Source organism: Acinonyx jubatus, chromosome A3 (assembly GCF_027475565.1).
Source record: "Acinonyx jubatus isolate Ajub_Pintada_27869175 chromosome A3, VMU_Ajub_asm_v1.0, whole genome shotgun sequence".
Classification (NCBI taxonomy): Eukaryota; Metazoa; Chordata; class Mammalia; order Carnivora; family Felidae; genus Acinonyx; species Acinonyx jubatus.
The window spans coordinates 124,171,507-124,199,255 of NC_069388.1; the positions used below are offsets into that span (position 1 = coordinate 124,171,507).

General features: G+C 41.0%; 1 long non-coding RNA gene and 1 other non-coding gene across 3 annotated transcripts; both read right to left on the reverse strand.

Annotated features, from left to right (window-relative positions):
* Window positions 1-500: 500 nt before the first annotated feature.
* Window positions 501-15,836, reverse strand: LOC106980360 (uncharacterized). Of its 2 annotated transcripts, none has more exons than XR_001431060.3 (3): window positions 14,365-15,836; window positions 14,011-14,074; window positions 501-930 (listed from the first exon to the last, which is right to left on the reverse strand). It is a non-coding gene; the product is annotated as an uncharacterized LOC106980360 (long non-coding RNA). The 2 variants fall into 2 exon arrangements; XR_008289668.1 differs by lacking the exon at window positions 501-930 and adding an exon at window positions 12,745-12,914.
* Window positions 15,837-18,277: 2,441 nt separating this feature from the next.
* On the reverse strand, window positions 18,278-18,362 carry TRNAR-UCG (transfer RNA arginine (anticodon UCG)). Its single transcript has one exon. It is a non-coding gene; the product is annotated as a tRNA-Arg (tRNA).
* Between the last annotated feature and the right edge of the window lie 9,387 nt (window positions 18,363-27,749).

Below are 27,749 nucleotides of genomic sequence, written 5' to 3' on the forward strand. Positions count from 1 at the left end.
TCTCCCTCTCATCTGAGCTCCCACTGTGTATCTATGTGTGTTGGTATGTATGTGCATGTGTGAGTGTCTTTTATAAGCTATTATGTGGTATTTCACCACCTCACAGTAACCACGTGACTTCTAAAGGGCAGAGACCTTGCACTAACATTCTTTGTGTTACAGGTGTCACATTCATTGTCCGCAACAAAGCAGCTTAAGAATTGACAATATAACCTGAAGGGGCCATTTTCAGTGTAAGAGTCGGTATGAATGCAGGGATGGAAGGCTGTCAATGTTATTTTAATGTAGGTTCCACCCTTTGGCGCCTCCAGGGTGAAATCCCAAACTGGCCCCTCAAGGGCAAGAAGAAACCTAAGAAAAAGGCAGACCATTCCAAATTAGTAGGTGGCCACCTTAATAAACAAGGGAATTTACATCTGAAGCTTGTCTTGGACCCCACAAAATAAAATGGTTTCTTCACTGCACATCAGAATCTTTGTTTTTAAGCTTATTTATTTGAGGGGGGGGGGGAGCACGTGTGTGCACAGAGAGAGGGCAGAGAGAAAGGGAGAGAGAGAATCCCAAGCAGGCTCCGCCCTGTCAGCACAGAGCTCTGAGTGGGTCTAGATCTCACAAACCATGAGATCATGACCTGAGCTGAAATCAAGAGTCAGCAGCTTAACAGACTGAACGACCCAGGCTCCCCACACACCAGAATCTTAAACGTTTACTTAGAAGCCTTAACTGGGTCAAGCCGTGTAAACCTCCCAAAGGCCTCAACAACAGTTAGCCCCCTCAAGGCCTCTACCTTGAAAGCGGGGGCCCCCACTGTGTGAAGGTGATTGAGTCCAAGGACGGGGGAGGGGTGAGGAGCCTCTGATTGCCCGCCTGGCTTGTGGGGGTCAAACTGTGGTCACGTCCTCTCCATGACTTCCTCCAACATTGAAGATTCTGCAAAGTGAAACAAAGAAAATCTAAAATGCACAAAGTATCACATTCTCAGTGATTTCTGTAACTTGGGAAGACTTATTGTGATGGCATGAATAAATGCTGTGCATTTCGTCTCAGTAACTCAACTGATTATATTTCAGATGTAAATTAGTCATCTAATGCAAACACAAAGTAATTTGTGACTAATTACTCTTTCTTCTTAATGCAGATCAGAGGAGCAGTTCTGCTGTCCAAAATACCCTGAGCTGGGAGAAGAACATCCTGGTAACCATTTCAGGCCCACAGGTGGCAAGAGAATGGAAGGAAACAACATGCACTTTTAAGAACAACCCTGAAAGGGAGGGCCTATGCCAGCCGACTCCATCTTGTTCTGCATCCTTCACCTTGACCACGCCTCCTCCCCTTGAGTAACCTCCCGCTCACCTGCCTAACAGGACTCCCACCCTTCCCCAGCCAATCGGCTGAGGCCACAGCCATTACCTCACCAACTGTCCCTAGACCCCAATAAAACCTTTGTCCTTTTGAAACTCAGCCCTCTCTCCCCAGTATCTCACCGCTGCGTCGGTGCAGGTAGGGGACTGAGCTTGAGCTAGCTCGAATAAAGGCTCTTTTGCTTTTGCATCGGACTCGGCTCCCTAGTGGTCTTTGGGGATCACGAATTCTGGGCATAACACCCTACGTGTCTAGAAAGACTCCAAGGATGCCTGAGCATTAGAAGCTGAATTTTGACAGGCCCTCAGGATTAAAGAGATACATGTCCCATGACCCTGGACTCAAGGAAATCAGTCTGGTGTGGAGATCAGCATGAAAATAAATAACCACATACGATAAGATTAACTTTTGTACTGAATATATAGGAAGCATAGGAAAAGTGGCAAATACATTTGTTTGATAAAGGAAGATAAAATTTCATATAGGAGCATTTGAATTGAGATTTAATTTTTTTTAACCTTTATTTATTTATTTTTTTTTAATTTTTTTTTTAACATTTATTTATTTTTGAGACAGAGAGAGACAGAGCATGAATGGGGGGAGGGCCAGAGAGAGAGGGAGACACAGAATCTGAAGCAGGCTCCAGGCTCTGAGCCATCAGCCCAGAGCCTGACGCGGGGCTCGAACTCACGGACCGTGAGATCGTGACCTGAGCGAAGTCGGACGCTCAACCGACTGAGCCACCCAGGCGCCCCGAACCTTTATTTATTTTTGAGAGAAAGACAGAGTGCAAGTGGGGGAGGAACAGAAAGAGAGGGAGACACGGAATCTGAATGAAGCAGGCTCCAGGCTCCCAGCTGTCCGCAGAGTTCCACGCGGGGGTTGAACTCGCGAGCTATGAGATCATGACCTGAGCCAAAGAGGGTCCCTTAACTGACTGAGCCACCCAGGTGCCCCGAATTGAAATTTAAATAGTGTCTAAATTTGTCTGCATGGAGAGGCGCCTGGATGGCTCAGTTGATTAAGCTTCCGGCTCTTGATTTTGGCTCAGGTCATGATATCACTGTTTGTGAGATCTAGCCTTGTGTCAGACTCTGCTCTGACAGCACAGGGCCTGCTTGGAATTCTCTCTCTCCCTTTCTCTCTTCCCCTCCCCCACTTGCACTCTCTCTCTCTCTCCCTCTCTCTCTCTCTCTCTTTCTCCCTCTCAAAATAAATAAATAAATATGAAAAAAAAGTTGTCCTCCTGGACAGAGTAGGGGAGGACATTCCAGGAAGAGAAAACACTGTGTGAATGTTTGGGTTGGAGGAAAGATAGGCCTATACATAGGGATTGGAAATAGCCTTGCATATTTAGGGAAACGTTGAGTTATTAAGTTACCAAGACTGTGGGTCTTGCTATCTACCGCCTTGCTATCTAGTTACCCATCCCAGGTGTACTTTTTTCCTTTGGGTTAAGACAATCTCCAGAAATCCATAGAGTTGAGAATTGTTGGGTTTCTTAATGTTGCTAACCATAGCAACAAAGGGAAGTGAAAAAACTCAGATGGTCACATCAGATCAAGACCCCTTCCTAAACCTATGGTGGAGAAAATCCAGTGACCGAGGAGTTATAGCATGTTCACAGAGACCTAATTTTCTTTACTTCTTCAGAAGTTCATGATGTATGTCCTTCCTATCCTAAGGTTTACCTGGCATGGAGAGTCAAGAAAAACTAAATGCCAGGAGCCCAGGACAAGCAAGGAAGTGACACCCTCAGAAAACGGTATTTACTTGTTAACTTTTCAATGAGCAATTATTTCATTTCAGACTTTCAGTGGAGTAATATTTTTTAGACTGCTGTCCTTCAGGATTGAAAATGATAACAGTGCTGACTTACATGTTATGACAGATTCAAAGAAGAAAAAGAACAGATGAATTCACAAAAGGCACCCTGAGAAGTATATGAGATCCAATAACTAGCCCAGAGAATCCTTCATTCTTACATCAATGACTTGCCCCAACTCTACTTATTCCACACTGTACTTTAAATCGGGTATGGCTTTTCAATCTTCAGGTTTCAAAACTTGAATTTCAAATTAAAATGTCCGATATAAAATATTGACCAAAAGACAAATGAGCATATAAGTATCTGAGAAGAGTAGTTAGTCAAAGGAAGAAACCTTGTTTTTCCCACTCCTTACAAGGTTTGATGAACATACACAAGAAATTATACGATAGAAAGAGTTCTGGGAAAATATGGGGTAGTGCCCATGGTGTGGAGAACAAAAGCAAAAGAAAGGTAGAAAAAATTAAATTTTTGCAGCCCATTGACAAGTACGTGAAACAGGCAGAGTGACCTTCCTCCAGGAACTTGGCTGCCTCAATGTTACTACTTTGCTAGAGACTAAAGGCAGCCTTAGCTTGACATTAGCCCCGTGTCCAGGATCCTGTAAGTCTTCTTTAACATAAGAAAATCCCTTTGAAAATTCCTTTATCTCTACCTGCCCCCCACCACCCCCCCCCCCCGCAAGATACATGTTAGCAATCCTCTAAACATATAGCCCAGTGATATACATCTAAAGAGTCTCATGACTAAGGGTTTACTAGATAATAAAAAGTGGCATTACCCTAACAACAGCTAACCCCTCAAGGTCCTAAAAACCTTGCTTCCAAATTCCTTAGAGACTTACACACTCTCTAACCCCCTCCCAAGTTAAAGGTATATAATCAGTCACTCCTCACAACCTCAGTGCAGCTCTTTCTGCCCACAGGTCCCATCCCCGTGCTTTAATAAGACTACCTTTTCTGCATTGAAAACATCTCAAGAATTGTTTTTTGACAATCCACTCCCAGCCCACATCATATCAGCAAGAGTATTGTTTCTCTTCTCTCTGAGAACACAGTCCTCTGCTTCCCGTTTTCCGGTATCTATAAACAACTGTTTTATAGATTTTGTCCATTTTTCTAATTGTATATGGCAGGAATTTCATTTCAAAGCCTAACAGAGCCATAATATAATTTTGAATGCAGATCAGTCTATGGGCCATGAAGTGAAAATAGCAAGAGAAATCCTACAATCACCCCAAAGTTCTGTCCAGAAGCATATTTTGGACCATAATGCAGAGAGGAGACTCAAAGCTGAACAAGATCTTTCTAAATTGAGACAGAGATTACATTAGAGTCCAGGGAAGATGAGACAGCTGGAAAAAGCAGAAAAAGTTCTAGAGACTAGTGTGCTATGGAAAAAAACTCCAGAAGTATGCATGCAGTGTCCTTGAGTCTTTGCTGAACACTGAGCTGTGCTTACATAAGACCGGGCTGCACACAGCCAAGGAAAGTGTGACTGGGGAGCCATAAGGTAAACAATTTCCAAAGGATATACAAAGTGAGAAGACAGTGACTCTTCAAACAGCCAGAGAGGACAGTCCCCAGAAGACCACCTGGGCATTCAGAAGAGACCTCAGGGGTCACACCTTAGTAGAAGAATTAGGAGTCTATTCAGGGTGAAAATGCCATTCAAAAATGCAGGCAAAATAAAGACTTTCACACAAACCAAAAGTGAGATAATTTGTCTCCAGGAAATCTGCACTCCAAAAAAATATTAACAGAAACTTCAATTAGAGAGAAAATGATACCTTATAGAATGGGTCTGTTAAAAGGAATTAAAAGTGCCAGAAATGGTAAATATGTATGTAAATATAAATGAAAATTTTTAATTTCGTAAGAGATAATTAATTTTAAAATAATAAAAATTCATTATGAAATTTCTAACAAATGTAGAAGCAAAATGCATGAAAATGAAAAGCACAAGGGATGGGAGAGAAAAAAATGAATGCATGACATTTTAAAGTTCTTACGTTTAGGGCCACCTGGCTGGCTCAGTAGGTTGAGCGTCCAACTTCGGCTCAGGTCATGATCTCACGGTTCATGGGTTAGAGCCCTGTGTCAGGCTCTGAGCTGTCAGCACAGAGCCTGCTTCAGATTCTGTGTCTCCCTCTCTCTCTCTGCCCCTCCCCTGCTCATGCTCTGTCTCTCTAAATAAATAAATAAATGAATAAATAAATAAATAAATAAATAAAAGTTCCTACATTTTGAGTGAAGTGATACAATATTACTTTGGGGGGACTGTTAGAAATTAAACATGCATATTTATATTTATATGATAATATTTGTTACTTTGAGGTAGGCAAAGAGATCTTAGATAAAATATAAAAAGCAAATTTAAAATATCTGTTCTTCAAAAGATTTCTTTTTAAAAATGGAAAGGTAGTCCATTAACTGGTTGAAAACTATCTATCTATGCGTACATATAGTCCTGGCACACATTTATTTATGTATGTATGTATGTATGTATGTATGTATGTATGTATTTATGTTTATTTATTATTGAGAGACAGAGACAGCATGAGCAGGGTAGGCACAGAGAGAGGAGGAGATACAGAATCCAAAGCAGACTCCAGGCTCCAAGCTGTCAGCACAGAACCCGACGCAGGGCTCAAACCCACAAACTGTGAGATCATGACCTCAGCTGAAGTCAGACGCTTAACCAACTGAGCCACCCAGGCGCCCCCCTATCACACATTTAAAACTCATTCATATAATCACATCTATAACAACATCTACAACAACATCTATAAATTTTGAACTTATGTTCAAAATTTATAAAAGCAATTATGACTTAATTTTAAGACAAACACCCAAATGACAAAATAGACAAAATATTTGCATTGATACTTCACAAAAGGTATGCAGATGAATATATACCAAAAATATGATTAACATTAGTCATCAAAGGAATATAAACTACAATGAAATGCCTCAACACCCCATTTGAATGCTGACATTAAGAAGACTAACTATACCAGTATTAGTAAAGATGTGGAGAAATCAGAACTTTTATATACTGCTGGTGGTACTGTAAAATGCAACAACCACATTGGAAAACAATTTGACAGTTTCTAATAAATTTAAACATAACATTTATCTGACACCCAGTAAGTCCATCCCCAGGTGTTTACCCAAAACAGATGAAAACCTGTATCTACTCAAGGCCTTTTATGTAAATGCCCATCAAAAGATGATGGATGAAGAAAAGACTGGACATCCATACAATGGAGTAATACTCAGCAATAAAAAGAATAACCGATGTCTCTCTACATGCAACAGCATGGACTCTCAAAAACATGCTGAGTGAAAGCAAGCAGACATAAAAAAGTGTATACTTTGTTATTCCATTTATATAAAACTCTAATAAGACAAACCTAATATAAAATTGGCAGAATGCCAATTGGTGTTTGCCTTAAGTCAGGTTTTGGGGGGCATCAAAATTGTCTAGAACTTTCTAACATGATAGAAATGTTCTATTTCTTCATTGGGGCAGTAGTTACATGGGTCTCTACATTCCTCAAAACTCATAGGAATGTACACATAAAATGGGTGCATTGTATATATTGAGATATACAGTTGACCCTTGAACAACACAGATTTGAACAGTGTGTCCACTTACACACAGATTTTTTTTTATAAATACAGCACAGTACCGTAAATATTTTTTCTCTTCCTTGTGATTTCCTTAATAACATTTTCTTCTTTTCTCTAGCTTCTTTTCTCTAACTTTATTGTGAGAATACAGTATATAACATCTATAACATGTGTTAATCAATTGTTTATTTTATCAGGAAGGCTTCCTGTCAACAGCAAGCTAGTAGTAGTTAAGTTTTGGGGAGAGCCAAAACTTATATGTTGGATTTTTGACTGTGTGCATTGTTCAAAGATCAGCTGTAATTTACAACTTAATAAAGTAGATTTTTTTATAGCACTGGCTTCCTTTCCTATCTTCTGCTTCAATGTTAAGGAATTATGTTCTGAATTTAGAATTTGACTTTACTGCCCCTTCCAGATCACAGGTTAACTTCTCTTTTTATAAAAATATCTGAATGTTAAAAAATTATTCCAGCCATTTATCATTTAAATAGGAAGAGATTTATCCTACCAGAAATATTGTAATAAGAATGCTGTGCACGTCAAACAAAGTGGCACAATGGGTAAACCATTAGAGTCTCTGCAAAATTGTCACAGGGCACACATCGATGTCAAAAAGGTGAGGTGAGGGGAACTCTGAAGCTGGGGGTCTGCTGTTGAATGACCCACCAACCTTACATTTCTGATCCCAGCTACTCCAACCAGTGTATTCATTAAGAACATTTTTTTTTTCCTCAGAAACTAGAAGGCTAACAGGAAAACCATGCCCTGGGTATTTGTGTATTGATCAGTCCAAGTTGATCAATGGCATCGTTGGCTGCTCTGATGGCATTTCAGTTGCTATCCACTAAGAAAGGAAGGTAGAGCTCAATGTTGACTGAACTTCAGGTATCAGAGAAAATCTAGAGTTGGCTTCTGGAGTTGCAACCTTCATGGTCATTCCAATAATAGGCACTAGGGAGATACCAAGGAACTAATAGTATATATATTGCCATAAGAAAGTGAAGAGAAAAGGAGAAAGGAACAATTTTTTTTTTTTTTTACATCCGTGGCTGAGACATGTCACTATCTGTGTTGACTGAGAAAGCATCATTTGTCTAGTTCCAATAGCCTACTCTCACCAGGACAGACCATGAGGTGTTATCCACAGAATGAAACAGACTTGGAGACTTCCACAAACATGTGTCAAAGATGCCGGAAGGCATTAGAGGAAACAACATATAATTTCCTTTCAGATTCCTCCAAAGAAGACTTGCCAAGGAAGGATAAAAGAGCTAGCTTCAAATTCTTGAGAGACTGTAAAAAATGTATATTGGTGAGGTGGAACTTAGGACCAATGAATAGCAGTTGTACTGAGACATATCTTGTCTCAATATGAAGTTTCTAACCCAAAAGCTGCCAGGCAACGAGGTAGATATCCAGTCATCATATCTGCTCACGATCGAGTGGAATGACCTCCTTTCAGGAGCGGTCTTTTGGGGTTACAAGTCATTCCCAAACATGATTCGATAATTCTTGCCTTCAATCCTGAAGATAACATAATTTCCTTAAAATCCTTTGAGCAGGATGGGGATAATAAACATAAAATATTGCTCATGCTTAAATGAGTACAATTCCCATTTTCTCTTCCGTCTCCCATATAAATTTATTTGACATCTTTTACTACATGGACTTAACAACATTTCATTTAGCAAATAAGAACCTTCCTTCCCCTTTATTCTCTGACTAATGATATGCATAAGCCAGAACCTAACAAACTTAGTTTCCTTTTGAAATGCGCCTGGGCTCAGTTTCAAGACAGCCCTTGAAATGCAGCCATGACACATCTTGATTCAGCGAATGCCTGTGTCTTGGAGGAAGGTGAGAACAATGGATTCTGTTGGGCGGTGATTTTTTTTTTTTTTCCTAACAACTGAAAGACCGAAATTCTTTTCATTCTGATCTAGGAAGTTCTTTGAATTCTTCAATTCCTCACAAATGGCTCTAATCTCATTACTTCTAGGAACATTTGGGAGAAAGGCAATTACAGGAGACACCATTTTTTTGTGAGGAATAATGAGACATTGTCAGTAAAGTGGGTTGTGCTCTCAGGAAGAATAGCACCAGAGGGGGGAAAAAAAACACAAGATCAACAGTCTTCTTGTCTTCAGAATGGTCCCTCTCCCAAATAAAAGGAACACAATTTCACATGACCGAGTTTAAACCATGTTTTTAAATGTTGCCCCAAATTCCAAATATAAAGACACGTGTTTATGGATCTGAGCTTAGAGGCTGGAAACTGATGGACAAATTTGGTCAATGCCAGCACTTGTCTTGCTCTCTGAATTCTGACAATCATAGAGATCTGACCCTAGACGTGTCTTACTGTGTCTTACTGTGAGGACCTGTCTCCTTACTCCTGTTAGGTGCTATTTAAGGATGGTCACTGCCCTTGGCCCCAGCCAGGGTTCTTCAGCTCACAGTTCACACCACCCTACTTTCCCTTACATTCGAAGAAAAGGGAAAAATAATGGCTCTTGTCTCATTCGTTTGGTGCAGTATTCAAACAAAGAAACAAAGAAACAAAAATAAGATAAAATAAGATGAAGAAGCCTATATTGCCCTAGGAAATGTGTTCTCTTCCCTGATAACTGTTGCCCCAAAGCAGTATCCTAATAACCCCAGACTCTCCTTAATTCCAGAAAACACATTTGTACCTTCAAATTTTGGTGTAGGCAATCTAATATGTAAGAGTTGGATTCAAACTTAAGAATACTCATATTTGATAGCTTAACACTGTACCTTTATATCCATTTATTTAATTTTCAAAACAATTCTATACGTGGGTTTTGTAATATGGCCGATGAGGAGAGAAGACTTGATAAGACCTCACAGCTATTAAAAAGCATCAGAGAAACAGTCCTGAGTGCCTTCCTAGTTCATCCCCCCCCCCCACCATAGCCCTGTGTAACAACGCAGGTAAGAAGACTCTCTCCTATGTGTTCATTTTGCTCAATCGAATCAGTACATGCTTTCCTATGGGAAGGTTTCCAGCATTTCTCTACACTTGGAGATTTTTACAAGGGTAAAAAACTCAACAAGTAATGAATTATAAGACTCATTTCACACCAAAAATGATTCCTGACATCATCTAGAGTTCCTGTTGCATTTTTCAGTGTGTCCTGAGGGGTCACGGGCATATAAGTCAGCGGCTATTTGTTTTGTATGGAAGTTTGGTAGCAGCCAAGAAAATTGAGTCCAAGTGAAAACCCTTCTATTTATTATTCATAAGTTCAAATGGCATCTTTTATGGTTGGCAGGACATGAAATTCATTCTGGTCTCTTTTTTAAAATTCTGCATTTTATTTTCATCTCCCAAAAGATGTCAATAAGTTTGAAGGTAGCAGATGGACAACAGCTTAGCTAATGACCACCTGATCTGAGAATGAAAACCTTCCTCTCATCCTGAGGAATTATTCCACTTGAAATGGAAGTGGATTTAACTATTACAGACCCTCAGAACGAGGCTAGAGATCCCACACTTCCCCAGTCTTCCAGCATAGAAGGGATCACAGCCTGCAAGCTGCAGCTATCTTAAGGTCATTTGGGAGGAAGGGTGAGTCTTGCACAGGTGACAGTTTCATATTGGTGTACCTGACAGATGACGTGCCCATTAATGTCATTAACACTAAGAAGCAGACTCCTTCAGACATGGCACTCTTACCTGATTCCCATGTACCACCGACTTCCTTCATCCTTTTCTAAAGACTTTCAAAATGTTCGTATTTCTGAAAACCGTGAAAACAAGGAATGTTTAGAAATAGAACTTTCCTGAGTACACTGGTATTGTGATGGCCTGTCAAGATCCTTGACCCTGGACCCTTGGAAGTTGAAACTAGTCGGCTTTCACTTCAGCCTGACCTGGATTCTGGGATCGATGCTGGAGGCAAGCAGGGAGGGGTGGGTAGCATACAATGCAGTGGTGTTTGCTAGGGAGCTCAATGGAAGCAGCTCATTTGCCCAGCTTTTTAGGCCAAGTTCTTCATTCTTCTCCAAATCAATACATGGCTTGACCTTCCTGTGCCTCCAGGATTAACATCCTATCCTGAATTCCAGTTCTTTCCAAAGCCCTTCATTGCCTTTTCTACCAGTTCTTTCTCTCCAGGCATAATGTTTTCTGTCCCTGAACAATACATTTTTATGACTACATCTCCTGTATCAGTTACCATCCAGGACAACTTCTACAAAATTCCTAATTAGTGGGTTTTTTTTTTTTTACTTTGTTCAGCATTCTGCCTATCTTTTTGTCACTACGCTCATCACCTAATTTTCAACAAAACTTCAAATACATGTCCCTACATGCCTGAATCTACAAAAATGAAAATAACCTCTGAGAAATGGCTCTTCTCTTCCAGAGTTCCTCAAATGTCAGCAAAGATTCAAATGAAAATTCTGGGCTGAATTTTTGGTGAGATATTTAAAGGGTGTGCACTGGAATGTAATCTAGACTCTCCATTGGGACAGGGTGGTCCTTCATCCTGACACTGGGCATGGTTAGGAAATGAGTGGGTGTGGTCCTGCCTTTTCCAGGTAAGTCGCTTTTGCCATAAAACAGTCCCTCTGTCCAGTACTTGTGTAGAATAGGAATGTGTAATGCCCGAAGTTCCGAAACCTCCCACAAAAGTCCACCAGAGTCGTAAGTCAAAGCCAAGCGGCAAGGGTCGTTTATTGCAGGTTCGAACCTGGTCCTCTGCGCACTCGTCGCCGGTGACGCAAGAGGCCTCGATCAGGGTTGGTACAGCGTTTTTATAGACAGAGACAAATAGCACAGGGGAGGTTTCAAATTATGAGGGGCCTGATTAGTTGATTTTAAAGTAAGGACATTTGTTGTTCTCTGATTGGGCGTCCTTTGTCTGTCCTTTGGCGGGAAGGCTTTGTCCATTACTTGTGGCGGGAGGAAAAAAGGGGGAAGGGGAAAGAGGGTAGGGTAGGTGAGGAATGTGCTAAGCAAGCAGGTTTACAGAAGCGAGAAATGCCGGTTAGTTTATGTACAATCACTCATTCCATTACATATCAGACTACATTTAGGAAGGTTTACAACCCATTCTACTACACAGCGGGTTACATTCAGGAAAGGCCTCACAATGCTCGTAGCAAACAGCAAGCAAAACAGACTTCTCAGCAATTGTATTTCTTATCAAAGATCCATAATAAGCAGAAAAGAGAACCTAGCTTTAAACTAAGGCAGGGCTGTCATTTGGATTGTTCCTTTCAGAATGCAACATACCTTTTTCATCCTTGACCCCTGCAATCAACTGTAGCAATTAATTTCACAAATTATATCAGGGTCTCTGACCCCTTGCCAAGAAGTAGCTACTTGTACCCTTTTTATTCTTAGAGTTTAGTGCTCCAGAAATACTAAACAAAATGCACACACACACACAAAAGTTCTCTTAAGTGTAACAGGGATATAGATCACCTTAATGGAAATGTATCTTTAACCTTGAATATTTAATCTCTGAACTGTGCAATCAACCTGAAACTCTCCACTGTGAAATGCATTGGCCTCGGAGCTTATTCGATTTCAGTTTAGGACATAAACTGGGAGCACACACCCTTCAGAGAGTTCCTCTTCCCCTTTTGGACATGGCCAGTCACCCTGGATCCCTTTCCTTTCTGAGAGGGTGGGTTTTTGTCTGATTTTATGTTATTTTATTGACTGAGAAAATATCCAAGCAGGAGGAGTTCTCGGATCTCTTTAAACAAGAACCCTCATTTCACAGATGAGGACACCAAGATAAGGAAAAGGTAATAGATCAAAAGCCACTCAGCTAGGACAGGGACCACTCAACTCCTAACTCAGTAAGGGATTACATAATTCATTAAGTTACAAAGTTTCTACGCTGTGCCAAGCACCTTGTTAAAGTACCGGGGGTATTGTCTGTTGGGGAATTGCCCTCGACAGGCCCCCTGGGAAAAGAACCATTAGGAAAAAAAAAATCAGGTTCCGCTAGAAATTGTGCGGCGTTACGTTTAGCCCTTGCCATCCCCCATGGAGACTCCTCTACTTACAGGAAGGATAGCCTCATCCCTTTGCCAGCAAAGAGGGCCTGTGAAGCAGAGACATATGGATTTGAAAGCCCCACTCCGGCAACTAAGGAGTGTATCTCTGGGCACAGGTGACTTCAACCCCTAGGCCCACCTGGCCCCCCGGAGGCATTCCAGATGATGACTGAACCTAGTAGGTTCATTGGTTCCTAGGTGCATTGTCTCTCTGAGAATGTATGAGGCATGGGTTTCTAAGGCTTTTTCGGCCCCTTTCTGGCACCTCGGACCGAGACAAACACATTGTTCTTCTGGCCTCATGTGGTTAGGAGGTCATGTCCCTGTAACTGTTCCACTTGAAGTGTTGAGAAATGGAGGGCCTTTCATGAGAACAGCAAAGCAAATGCTTTGTAGATTGTAGATAAACGCAGATGCATAATGGAATAATGTAAGAAATTAATCTATAATCAAAGGGTATGCGGGAAAGTTAGGGGGAAATCGCCATGTTATTTCTTAAAGGTTGATTACACACAGGAACATTCTCAAAGTTAGGTAATGTTAGAAAAACATAGATGACGTATGCTACAAGGAAATCACTAGCAAATATAATGCCACGTTTGCTGCAATAAATCAGCCTGTTCAACACACTGCTGTTGTCTGTGCCCATTTTTATTTTAGTTTTAGTTTTTTATTGTAGTTTTTTATTTTTTAGTTTTTTATTTCAGTTTTGTTTTACTTTCACCGACGCCGCCGTTCTTCCTTCGGAACCCCTGGTTGCTGGAGCTCGTCTCCGGCACCTTGTCTTTGCTCCCCTGGCACCACGTGCTTGGCTGGGTGTGTGTACATGTCTCCTAGTTAGACTTGAACTTCCTGAGGACAGTGATTATGAAGTCCACCCACAGTGCTTAACATGGTGCCAGGCACATAGTAGCTTTATACCAAGTGATTTTCAATTTCACTAATAATATTCACATATTTAAATGAGCTTGGGAGGGGGCTGCTATGGAGACAAGTACTAACAAAAGGGATTGGGGAGACTGGTTTGTCCAGCGCCCCTGCAGCCCTCCTTGAAAGCGCTTTCTGCCCTGTCACCTTACAATCCCTAAAGTCACTGTACGCAGAGCAGTCACACTTGGGCAGGGAGGGCAAGGCGTTCCTCACCTGGGCTCCTGCTGGTCCTTCTTTGTGCAGCTTCCTCGCCCCCCTGGGCCTGTGGAATCTGAAGCTGGATATGGTCATGGTGACCGATGCAGATGGAATGATATAGAAACAGAAGAGTTAACACCCTCTGTCAGCTTTCACTTTAAGTTCACGGGAAAAGAAAATAGAGAAGTTTTCAAGCATAAAAGAATTTTCTATTCCAACTCCTTAAAAAAGAAAAATGCCTCACAAATAGAATCTTCCTGTGGACATCAAATTGCTCAGCTGACAGCATTTTTAACCAAGAAATCAAAAGAAGAAAGATGAGTGGAATTTACAAAAAGCACCCAGACAAGGGGAATGAAGTACATTTACCGTGTAGGTGAAGCATCAGAGGAGACTCATATGTCTGCCTTGGAAATTCCCAGTCTTGTCATTGGATTCATCTGAGTCCATGGATATGATGACCTGAGTGGCATAAGGCTTCCTTGGGACATGTGCTGTGACCAGGAGGATTCTAGCTGTGCAGACTGATCCATCTCCGCTGGAACCCACGAAGTTCAGGGATAGATGACAGAAGACAGAAGGAGATAGTGACCAAAAAGGGGCCTTGGACAGCAGTCCCCACCACCCTGATGCCTGTGATGCTATGGACAGTCATACAAGCCTTGGGTTCTAGGTGATAACCAAGTCAAATCGCCATTTAGAATCTTAGCCTGTGTCATACTTGGCTTTCTACGTCTCTGCCCGTAGTGAGAAAATTCTGAGCAGAGCCTTTATTTACTACAAAACTTTGGCATTTTAGGCTGCAGGACTCTCCTGCCAGGAAGGATAAGAAAAAGAAGTAAAGGGGGAAGGAGGGAAGACTCTGTGACTTCTTGAGCCGGCATTATTGCCCAACCTGGGAGCTCAAAATAAGAAGAATGTGTTTTGTCTCTGCTTACTTTTTGTCTCCAAGTCTCTTTGTAAGGTGTCCAAAAGCTCTTATCTGAAAGTCCTGTCATTCTACTAGGGTGAATGCAGCTCTTGGCACATAGTAGATTCTTAATATACAGTGATTGATAGGACGTGACTTGATTGGGTTTACTAATCATAATGCAAATTGGGACAGAGTTTTTCTTCAGGTCCTACTGAGCAAGATCACCTCCTCTGGTTCCCTGATTATGTAGATATCATCATGCCAAGTTTCTCAACAGAGTTAGAAAAATCAACGCACAGTGCCCGGTATGGATTAAATGTCATAAGCAGCAATTCTAGGAAGAAGATGATGCATCCTATAAAACTAGAGTGACCCTTGCCAGCAACCCATGGCTGGCCTGAGCATGCTCACAAAAAGGAGCAAAGCAAAACACCGGAGACCAGAAGTGAGTAAAATGCATGCCTGCCTTGAAGAGCTCACCGTCTGGTGTGGAAAGGGAGGAATAAACCAGACATACAAGAAACAACTCCCATAGAATCCAGTAAGAACCACAATGGAGGAGAGCTTAGGAATGGTGGGCTGTCAGAGTGCTGGCCAAATAATTCTGCGTGTGGTGGTGAGATGGGGTGGTAGGAAGGAAAGAGGTAGTGTTTGAGTTCGAACCTGAAATATGTTGTCGAAGTATGAGAGGAAATAGAAGTATCAGTCAGACTCCCAACAGGAAGCAGATGGCACTCTCAAAATGAAATAACTTCAGGAGATTTTATTGTGTGGGGACTATTTCCCAAAGTATGGGTAAGAGAAACCAGAGTGATCCAGGTGAGAGCACAGTAACCCAGGGCCGGTGGAAGCTGCACTATTACCGACCCTTAGCTGGAAAGAATGCGTAATTACCAAATCTCAGAAAGTGACAGTAATCATTGTTGGACATCTGGAGAAGAATAGTGACCACCTGTCGAGGAACACAGCCAGCCTGTGGCAACCTTGTAGGATGGGAGCTGAAATGCATAGCCTGACCTCACTCTCCTCCTTTTAATCTCCTGCAGGTGGTGTGGGCTTTGGCCAAAAGCATCTGGAAGCCAAAGGGCAAGGGGACCTACTGATGTAGTCCAGGCTCAATGGAGGAAGGTAGAGAGTGGGTCTGGAGGGGGTCAACAAAAGATGTTGCCAGGATCAAAATTGAAGTCACAGTATGAGCAATGACGTGACTAGGAATGGGAAGGTCTACTGGGGAAGAATGAGAAGCTGAGCCTATAACCCACAGAGGTGTCAGTGGGAGATGAGACATCTCTCCCTTCCATGCCTGGGGCATGAAAGTTCTCTACTCCAGTCCTGAAAAGGCAATATTTCATCAGCAGCCCCAGGCTCTAAGACCCTTGTCGTTGCTGCTCAGTTCCCACTGTGAGTCCCACCACCGCTGAGGCACTCCCTCCCCTCACACCCCCATCCCGTCATGCTCTCCTGTCACTGCCTCTTCTCACACTCTGAGGCCTGCACTGGAAGTCAGTGAAGAGAACCAGGTGGGCTGGAAGGGTTAGTGTCCATTTCAGAAACCTGCTCCCCACACAGCCTGAGTTGATAGCTTCACCAGGAATGACCCAGACCTGGAGACGTCATTAGTAATAGCGATTATGTCACCAGAATTTGCTGTGTTCCATCCTTTTGCTTAGACTCCACTCCATGCTGGAGCCACTAGGTCTGAACTCGAACTCAATCATGGCTCAAAATCCATCCTGACATCAAAATGTGGGATTTATTCTGTGCTTGAGTTCCCTCTCTGATAACTTGCCTCTGGACCAGTCTCTTGCTAGCTCTGGAGATTGTCTTGCTTGGGACTCTACCTAACGACACCTCAAATAAGACCCAGGAGAGATGCCTTCAGCAGAAAGAATGCACATAAAATCAAAGAATACTGTAGATTTTATAACAGGTCTGGTCCAGGTTTAGGCTCAAAACTATTATTTTTCAGCTTAAGTAGTAGTTCCTTGAAGAAATGTTTTCCAACTCACCAGCCAAAATTCATTATCCTTTTTATACTCTATAATAGGGCAGGGTTCCTCTCGCTCAAAGCTCTTAGACTGAGTGCTATGTGCAGTCATAGAGACTACATATGGCACAGCTTCACAGAAGACCATGCATACGGACTAGGATATAAATGGTTCGCCCTGGAGTTGTACAGTGCAATCCTGCACAGCCATAGAAGTGGGTCCCTCTCGATACAGGAGTGCTGATGCATAGGGGCAATTGTACCCCAATGTTTATAGCAGCACTTTCAACAATAGCCAAATTATGGAAAGAGCCTAAATGTCCATCAACTGACGAGTGGATAAAGAAGATGTGGTTTATATATACAATGGAATACTACTTGGCAATGAGAAAGAATGAAAGCTGGCCATTTGCAGCAACGTGGATGGAACTGGAGGCTATTATGCTGAGTGAAATAAGTCAGGCAGAGAAAGACAGATAGCATATGTTTTCACTCTTATGTGGATGCTGAGAAACTTTACAGAAGACCCTGGGGGAGGGGACAGGGGAAAAAAAAATTAGAGAGAGGGAGGGAGGCAAACCATAAGAGACTCTTAAATACTGAGAACAAACTGAGGGTTGAGGGGGGTGGGGAAGAGGGGAAAGTGGGTGATGGACATTGAGGAGGGCACCTGTTGGGATGAACACTGGGTGTTGTACAGAAACCAATTTGACAATAAATTGTACTTAATATAAAAATAAATAAATAAATAAATAAATAAATCCCCTCCCCCCCCCCCCAAAGGAAATGGTTTATGGGAGAAAGACAGAAGACAAAGGAATCAGAATTGTTACCTGTGTGTATCCTCACATGATTTTTATAATTAGTTGTACTGGCAAGTGCCCTCCCGCATCCTGCTTCTGTGCGGTAGTAAGGTCTTTCTCCTATGTGTGTCCTAACACGCACTTTTCTGATATTTGACGTTGTAAAAGACCAACCGCAGCCTTCAAAGGGACATTTAAAGGGCCTTTCTCTTGAAAATACAAAACAGAATAAATTAAATGATGCAAAAAAAAGTGGGTCCCTCTCACTCTTTAATATCTATTCATTAATATGATTATCCAACTAGTGTCTGTCTCCCTCACTAGTCTGTAAACTCTATGAGGATAGTGGTTCCCGGTATTCAGGAGACCATGTCTGGCACATAGTAGTCACTCAAGTATTAATGAATATTTAATAAATCTTCTGAAACTACAATTTTATTTTTTTAATTAATTTTTTTTTAATGTTGATTTATTCTTGAGAGAGTGAGAGAGAGACGGAGCATGAGCGGGGGAGGGACAGAGAGAGAGAGGGAGACACAGAATCCGAAGCAGGCTCCAGGCTCCAAGCTGTCAGCACAAAGCCCAACGTGGGGCTCGAACCCACAGGCTGTGAGATCAGGACCTGATCCGAAGTCAGACGCTCAACCGACTGAGCCACCCAGGCGCCCCTGAAACTACAATTTTAAAGAGTAGAAGCTGAGATCCAGCAAGTTTAAGTGGAATGCTTTATTAACTCTTAGGAAAGAGTTAATAAGTGATGGAGTCAGAATTTAAGTCAAAAACATGTGTTTTTCACGGTTCAATGTGGTCTTTAAAATACAGTAAAATGGTATGTTTTGAAAGCTGGCTGGAAGACAAATAGAGATCAGTAAAGATAAGGTCAAAGGACACTGATGCCCTCACTACCTTTACCTGGTGCCAGCTTAACAGGAGCCTCCTGGATAGTTTGTAGGAAATCTGCCAGAGCCTCCCGTCCAGCCTCGCTGCCCGGTCCAGAGAGGTGGAACAGGCAAGTACTGAAAGGGTAACTCTTGAGTCCCTAAAGGCCAGTGATTTATAATCCGATGGCAGCCTCTTGCCTGCTTCCCTCATCATTTTCCCACCATGACCTGCCAAGGGCACCACCAGCCTCTGCACCTCTGTCCCCGCAGGCAAACAGGCAGCCGCCATTCTGAAAGAGAGCCTCTGTGAGCACCCTGGGGTGCCCTGCCTCTGCCTTTCCACCTTCGTCTGCAGCAAGGAGAGAGTGGAAGTGTTCCTTCTTCCTTCTAATGCCAGAACTCCCAGGAAGCCCTGGTAGCGTTAACGGCCTGCCAATGTACTTTTTACAAATCCGTTTTTCCCCATGACACTCAATAAGGAGAGGAAAATTTGTGGCCACCATAAAGTTGATATACACAATGTCAAAGTATTTTCATTTGTTTTGGGGTTTTTAATGATGAAGAAAAAAGAAACAATTGTACACTGAGAATTTACGGGAACGTTTTTTTCAACCTCTACAGTAAACAGTTTGCTTTTCTAAGTAGCCAGCTACTTTTTACTTTTTCTAAGTAGCCAGTAAACATTTTGCTCACTAATGTGCTCTTAGTCTGGTGGGGTTTTATATATTATATATATTATATATACATGTTATATATATTATATATTTATATATATAAATATATAAAATATATATAAAATATATATATATATATATATATATATAATATAAAATATATTTAAGGTGGGGGATAGAACAAATTTTATTTTAAAGCATGTTAGCTTGACCAGCAACTTTTATGTATTCAGACTAGGGTTTCTCACAGTATCATTATGGACATTTGTTCAAGATAATTCTTTATTGTTGGGGTCTGTCCTGTGGAAACTGTTACTCAAATTAAATCTTAAAATTGCTCCCTGTTACCCATTAATAGAGGATTAGGTATATAAAATTCAGGTTTTTAGTAAAAAGCAGTGAATAGTATCAATTTTATTTGGTTCAACCTAACAAGATTCAAGACTGAAAACCTTGATATTGGGGTCATATAATGAGTCTTTGTTGTAAGGGTCTGTCCTGTGACTTGTAGAATGCTTAACGACATATATATATATATATATATATATATATATATATATATATATATACACACACACACACACACATATATATATATAATGCTTAATGACATATATATATATATATATATATATATATATATATATATATATGAACAGAAATGTAGTCTCACGATCTCCTTCAGGAGCATGCAGGCACAGGTCAGTTGCAAGAAAGACAACAAGCACCTGAACGTGAAGGTCATCTGGGAGGCCTCCCCTGCCCTGCCTGCCTTTGTTATTGCTCTTCTGCAGTAAGCTCTGAACCTTGAAGCAGTAAGTCTCCAAGCACGTAGAAATGTATGAGGGCACAGTGCTGGTTTGCACCCATTGGTCCCCATGCAAATACATTCCTAAGAAGCCTATTGCAAAATTCATTTTTCCTTATAATAAGAAAGATGGTTGAATTTCTCTGATTTTTATACATTCCTTTATTGAAATCTTCTAAGTATTCATTGGTACAGAATTCCTTAGACATTTGTCCCCACGTGCAAAGAGCAGGTCATTTTCGGCCTACACAGGCCCAGCAGTGTCTATACATTTAGGAACACTGCCATCACGCACTTGGTACATGCAGCTCTTGCAAGAAGGTCCTTATTTAATGTTCTGACATCTTTTATTCTGATAGAAGTTTATAGAGATGGAGTCATTCTGGCTACAATCTAATTACTGGCAGAAAGTAGCGGGAGGAAAGTCAATGAACCAGACACAAGAGACTTCCATTCCAGTGTTGGCACTGGTAGTTTACAAATCATTATCATCTTGGGGAAGCTAAAACCTGCATCAGCTTCAGCAGCAGCAGTTTTTGCTTCTGTCAACGATGACACAAGTAACACGCTCATGGCTAACTATAGATATTGTTAAGTAGTCATGGAAAAAAATAGAGGATCTAAGGGATCTATGAAATGTTGTACAAATCATCACCATTATTCTCTGCAAATCTCCAGCAGAGTTGATATCAGGTGGAAAATAGCCCATGGTGAGCTGTTATGCATTCTTCTATGTGTCTGGTTTTGATGTGCCACAACAACTCTTAAATTACCTCAAGAACCAGGTAGCACACTGATGAGCATAAGTGGACAGGGGAGGAAGTGGCATGAGATGGATAATTAGGTGTCACATTATGTGAGGCATTGCAGATGTGGTAAAGGTCTGGATTTCATCTTCAAAGCAATGGGAAGCCATTGGAGGGTTCTGGGTAGAGAGAGCGACCTCTGCTCTGATGTGTGTGTGTTAAGAGACCACTGGGAATGTTCTGTGAAGAACACATGGTGGCAGCAGAAAGACCACTTGGAAGCCTTTTCCATGAGTGCAAGCAAGAGATAAAGACGACTTAAAGGAAGGATTTGGAATATGCTTTGGAGGTCAGTCAACAAGAATTGGCTAGTAGATCACATGTGAGGCATGAGGATAAAGGAAAAAGAAAGAATGACTGTCAGGTGGTACCTGAGCAGCTAGATGAATACAAACGTCACTTATTTAGAAGGGGGGATACTAGAGGAAGGAATTGGTTTGGGATGGAAAGCAAGAATCCTGCCTTGGCTATGTTGATTCTGAAATGCCTAGTAGACATCCAACTGGCCCAAGCTACATAGCAGTGACACCCCTGCTGATCATTAAGAGTGACTGCTCAAACAAAAACATTTGTGCTTCACCTCTGGGATCTGCATCAACTAAATAGAAATCAAATTAGCTAGGATTAATTACAGTTTATAAAATCTGCCAGAATTGTATTAATGAGGATTTTTTTTAGGTTCGGTGTCAGAAACCCAATGGCAACTGATTCTGTTCAATAGAAAAATCTATTGGCTCTTGAAATGGAAAAAGTCCAAAAGAGGACTCACACATTACTGAGTCTGGGTTAGCTCAGATGATATCCCACAAATCTTTCCTCAGTTCAGCTTTCACTATTGTAGCTTCAACCTCAGGCAGAATCCCACATTTTGGGCTGTACAAAGATTTCCCAGGGTCAGTTCTAATCTTACTTCCTACTAGTCTAGCAATCCAGAAGGAAAAGGGCATCTTTTGCCACAGCAGCACAAAGGCATTTGCCAGTTCTGAGCTCCTAACGATCCCTAGAGCCAAAGATGAATTCAGCTCCTCACAAACCACATAAACTGAGGTGGGAGTTGTCCAAAGGGAAATAGAGGTGCTTTCATTACAAGAGAAGATCGCCATTGGATAAAGTCAAGTAACATGTGATGTATTAGTTCAGGCTGCCATAACAAAATGCCATAAACTGGATAGCTTAAGCAACAGAAGTTTATTTTCTCATAGTTCTGGAAGCTGGAAGTCCAAGATCAAGGTGCCAGCAGGGTTAGGTTCTGGTAAGGTTTTTCTTCCTGGCTTGCAACTGCCTTCTTGCTGTGTCTTCTCATGATGGACAGAGAGACAGCAATCTCTCTGGTGTCTCCTTTTATAAGGGCACTAATCCCATCAGAAGGCCCCACTCTCATGACCTTATCTAATCCTAATTACCTCCCAAAAGCACCATCTTCAAACACCATCATATTGGCAGGTAGGGCTTCAATATATGAATTTGGGAGGGGGTTGGTTAGAGCACAATTCAGTTCATAGCAGGTGGACATTAAAAAGCTTACAGAAGTAACTTGAAGTTTTAACAGCAAGAAAAAGAAAACATAGTGCTACACAGAACTTTGCTAACATCACATAAAATTTGTGACTTATTTCACAACATATATGGCATAACAGGAGAGAATATTTTTCCTGCTCAAGAAAAGTGATTGCGTTGTCACACACTAAGATTGACTCCAGGTGAATTAAATGATCACATACAAAATAATGGTAGAAAAACCACCAGACAAGAATTGTATATTTGTCAGATCTTTATTTTTTTAAATTTTTTAAATATTTATTTGTTTTTGAAAGAAAGAGAGAGAGAGAGAGAGAGAGAGAGAACAAGTGGGGGAGGGGCAGAGAGAGAGAAGAGGACAGAGGATCCTAAGCAGGCCCTGTGTTGACAGCAGAGAACCTGACGTGGGGCTCAAACCCACGAACCTTGAGATTATGACCTGAGCTGAAGTTCAATGCTTAATTGACTGAGCCACTCAGGTGCCCCTCTCAGATCTTTAAATGGACAGTTTTCTACATTTTGAAGCAATAAAGAAAACAGAAAGAAAAATATTGGTCAATTTGTTTAAAGAAAGTATAACTTTGTTACAATCAAACAAAACTCCAAACAGCTGACTATGAATATATCTGCACTGAGATTTCTTCTCTAAATCCACTCATTTACCTAACGCTTACTGAGTGCTTACCAAGTCAAGTTTGCCAAACTAAACTGGGTTCCTCTCCTCTTTTCCTCCCTGGGTAAGAACATACTTTGATTATTTTGATGTCCATAAAAACCTAGTCTTTGAACAACTCTGCCCACAAATTTTGTAACCTAGGTGAAATGGACCAATTCTTTACAAAACAGAACCTGCCCAAATTCCCACATGAACTAGATTATCTGAAAAGGCCTGTATCTATTAATGAAACTGAATGTACCATTCTGGTGAATGATGTTGATAACAGGAAAGGCTAATGCATGTGTGGGGGCAGGAGGTATAAGGAAGTCTCTATACCTTTCTCTCAGTTTTGTTGTAAATCTAATACTGCTATTAAACAGGTAAAGACAAAAAACATCCAATCTTAACACATGCAGAGAGTGAGATGTGTTAAAGGGTCTGACCCAACCTTTGTTGCTTTTTAACTTCAGAGGAGTCCAGGCATTAAATACAGTGCTTTAGCCCCCTGCCCAAAAGTGGCTGTCTGCACCCCTCAAAATAGTCTCGGGGTCCCAGAACTGTGTAACACCAGGTCACCCAGGAATGGTGTCAGATGGCGAAAGGATTGCCCATAGACTTCAGCTACACCCTGCAGCACAACTAAGGTCACCCCCTCCCAGGAGGTGAAAGTTCTGACCCCATTTATTTTTTCACTCAAGACCAAAACAAAGACTGTGTGATGCAACTCAACTATGTACAGTATTACAGTCTGTTTCAAACATTGGTGGAGAGAGGTTTCCCCACTCTTATCTAGAAATCTATAGAACTTGAAAGGTCTCTTCTCTCACTGCAGGGCAGGTATCATGTAATCTCATCTGCTTCTTATGACAGAGAAAAATCTTTGCTTGAAGGTGTTAGGGGTCTTAATCCCATTTTGGAGCACTTCTTTAGGAAATTTTCTTTTCTCACAATATTTTTGAGTGAAAAACCTTTGCTTGAAGGCGTTATAGGGTCTTAGCCCCATGTTAGAGATCTTCTTTAGGAAATTTTCTCTTCCCACAATATTTTTGAGTGTCTACTATGTATCTCCACTCACTTCCTATTTTTCTCAAGAAATTAGTAACCCTGTACAAGTGTCAGACATGCAGCATACAGTAGAATATAGTGCGATAAATTAATAGGATATATATGAATGACAGACAGGTCTAGGGTTAATCAAGGTCTTGCTAGATGAATAGCAGATAAGTGTGACCAGTGAAATGTTAGTACTAAATTCTATGAAGATAAATCACTCTGCCTAGACTGACTCATCTAGGTCATCTAGCTCAAAATGTGTAGATCCTGATAGACAAACCAGAAAAATATGTGAATATATAATTCATCCCTGAGGAAGAACAAATGGTACATAAACACAGGCAATGTTCAACTTCCAGAAAATTTGAATTTAAAGTGAGATTGACACCAAAAACCATAAATAGGAAACCCAATGTTCGTGAAACTGTGTTACAATCCTTTAAGAACCCCTTTAAAAAGAATTTGACTTAATAAGAAGAGACAGGTGCGAATTCATGAGCTGAGTCTAGTTACAGAGATAGTATGTTAGTTTTCTAGAGCTGCCATAGCAAAATACCACAGACTTTGTGGCTTAAACAACAGACATTGGTTTTCTCACAGTGTTAGAGGTTGGAAGGTGAAAACCAAAGTCTAGTAGACAGGTTTGGTTTCTGCTGAGACCTCCCTTCTTGGTTTACAGATGGCCACCCTCCTGCTGTCTCTTCACATGGTCATCCCTCTCTGCTGTGCATCCCTGTTATCCCTTCCTCTTCCCATAAGGACACCATTCATGTTGGATTAGAACCTAACCTAATGGCCTCATTTACACTTAATTACCTCTTTGAAGAGCCTGGCTCCAAATACTGTTACCTTCTGAAGTACTGAGGGTTAGAGCTTCAACATATGAATGTGGGAGGACACCTAATGGATGAGATACTCTGTCCTCAAAATTCCAACTACTGAGAATTTAACCTAAGAGAATGGTTTTAAATATGTGCACTAATATGTCCAATGGAAAATTGTTTTTAATAATTATAAAAATAATTGAAATAACTGGTAAATAAATTATAGCTGGTCAACTTTATAGCTATTTTATACTCATTAAGGTTATATAAATAAAGACTATATCAAAAATATGTTAAGTGAAAACTCTTCTATAATTTGGCCACAGGGTAATCCTAAGAGGTAATAATATTACCAAGGGTAATAATAGGAGATTCTTTTAGCTGCCACTAGAGGGAGTACTAACCTAGAGTTGGGTGTAAAGAGGCATCTGGAGCCCGCTGACAGGTGGCTTAGGGCTCAAAAACCAGAGAAAAACCAGAGAAAAAGAGAACAAGAGGTGGCGATGGTATCTACAGACATGACGGAGGTAAGTCCACAAGCGAATCAGAGTACTCAGGGAATAACTTAATAATTACCAAGGATATCTGTCTCCTGGGAAGTAAATGCTTCTTGCTACCCCTTTTCTCCACCTCCGCTGAGGCAGAATATAGTTGCAGATCTAAACTCTGCTTTCCGATCTACGACAACAAAGTTGATTATTTTGGGCCCTGACTTGTAATTTCAGTTGGTTAAGAAGTTTCTGAAGAAGAAAGAGATGCTATCGATTAGTCCTTCTCAAAAACTACCAACACTGAGCATTTGTCCCAAGGCCTGACAGAAATTAATGCCAATTAACCATTTATTGACTGAATCAAGGTGCATGAATTACAAGTGGGGAAATAGCCATCACAAGGGTATGAAAGTTTTTATAGAAGCCCAATCTTACCAGGAAATAATGTTTTAGTGCCACTCTCTGTGTTAACAAAAATTGCAAGTAACTGATATAAAGCCATTTTTCTTTCAGATTTCATAAAATGTATTCATTTCAAATGATTGTCCAGAAAATCTACTGGCTTAACTGTTTATCTGATGTCTCCATTATTTCAGATTAGAAATCTGCTGGGGACAGGATCCAGTTGATGGGGAAAAAAATGTACAGCTGGGAGAGTTTCTGAGAAATTCAGCTTGGCAGAGGGAGAATGCTGATAATAAATAAATAAGAGAGCTGCAGTGGAGGACCTTTCAGAGGAGGAAGGAGAAAGTTCTAACCATCTCACTGTGTATTCCTGAAAGTGAACAAAACACACTTGTATTTAGTGAGGATACTGGTATGGCATTGAGTCAAGAATGGGTCAAATCATATTCTCTATGAGTTAATAATAAGAATGAGAAGACATTAGGGGCACCTGGGTGGCTCAGTCAGTTAAGCATCCAACTCTTGGTTTGGGCTCAGGTCATGATCTCACAGGTTCATGAATTCGAGCCCCATATCAGGCCCTGTACTGATAGCACAGAACCTGCTTGGGATTCTCTGTCTACCTCTCTCTCTCTCTCTCTCTCTGCCCCTCCCCTGCTCCGCTGTTTCTCTCAAAAATAAATAAATAAACTTAAAAAAAAAGAAGAATGAGAAGATGTTAAAAAAAATTAGAAAATATTTTTATCATAGTTCAGATTAAAAAAGGTTTTAGTGTTTAGCATGCTAAGTGTCAGCTTTCTGGAATACTCCGTTGCAAGCATACCTTTATCTGTTTATTGCTCCCCTAAGAGAAGGAGTCATCAGAACAAATGCAACTCCAACATTTATGAGCTGAGAGTTGGATATTTTGTTTAACTTTAATAGTCTTATGTATCACCAAGTGGAATTCACTTTTCAATGTTAGCTTCCTCCAACACAATTCATTTTAAGAGAACAGAAAGGACATTGTCTTTACAATGATTGCTATTGTTTTCATTAAAGTTTTAATTTAAGTTGGCACAATTGGCATATGGAATTCAATTCTCTTTCCAGAAGCCTAGGGGTTCCTGAACTAATGAGAAAAATCAGAGGTATCTAATATGGACAGAATCAGATAGCTGTTAGGAAGAAGATTTTATATAAAAATGGAAGGTGGGAAACATAATATCAGTACATAAAATGTAGTGCTATGTATATTTATTGCCCACCTGTTCTTCAAACACTGCTCTAGCCATCTTAAGAGAAGTAACTCCAAATATCAATGGATGTCGTTAAAAAGCAAATGTGATTCTCCACGGACTAATAAGTTTGAGAAACACTGTGTTAAAGCAAGTGAGGGTGTCTTTATTACCAGGCTTTGCAGCACAGTCAATGAGTTAATAGGGACTGGAAAGCCCTTGGTGGGGGATATGGTATATAGGCCACGTTTCCCGAACTCATTAGGTCATGGAACATTTTTCCACCGAGGAGCATATTTTGGGACCAGTGTTTGGCAGACGACATATTGGAAAACTAGAAAGCCAGGCTGTCAAGGATACTAAGGCAGTGAAGTCACAGGCTTCCTGGTCTGAGGCTCAGGGTCAGCAATGAGGTTGAGACAAAGACCCAGTAATCACACTGAGAAGCAGAAACTGTGCGTGTTCTTTCTGAGCTTTCAGCAATGTTTATTGAACAGAAATTTATTTTTATTTATTTTTATTTTCTTAATGTTTATTTATTTTTGAGAGAGAGAGAGAGACAGACAGACAGAGCATGAGCAGGGGAAGGGCAAAGAGAGAGACAGAATCCGAAGCCGGCTCCAGGCTCTGAGCTGTCAGCACAGATCCCTTCACAGGGCTTGAACCCAACAACCACAAGATCATGACCTGAGCCAAAGTCGGAGGAAGCTTAACAG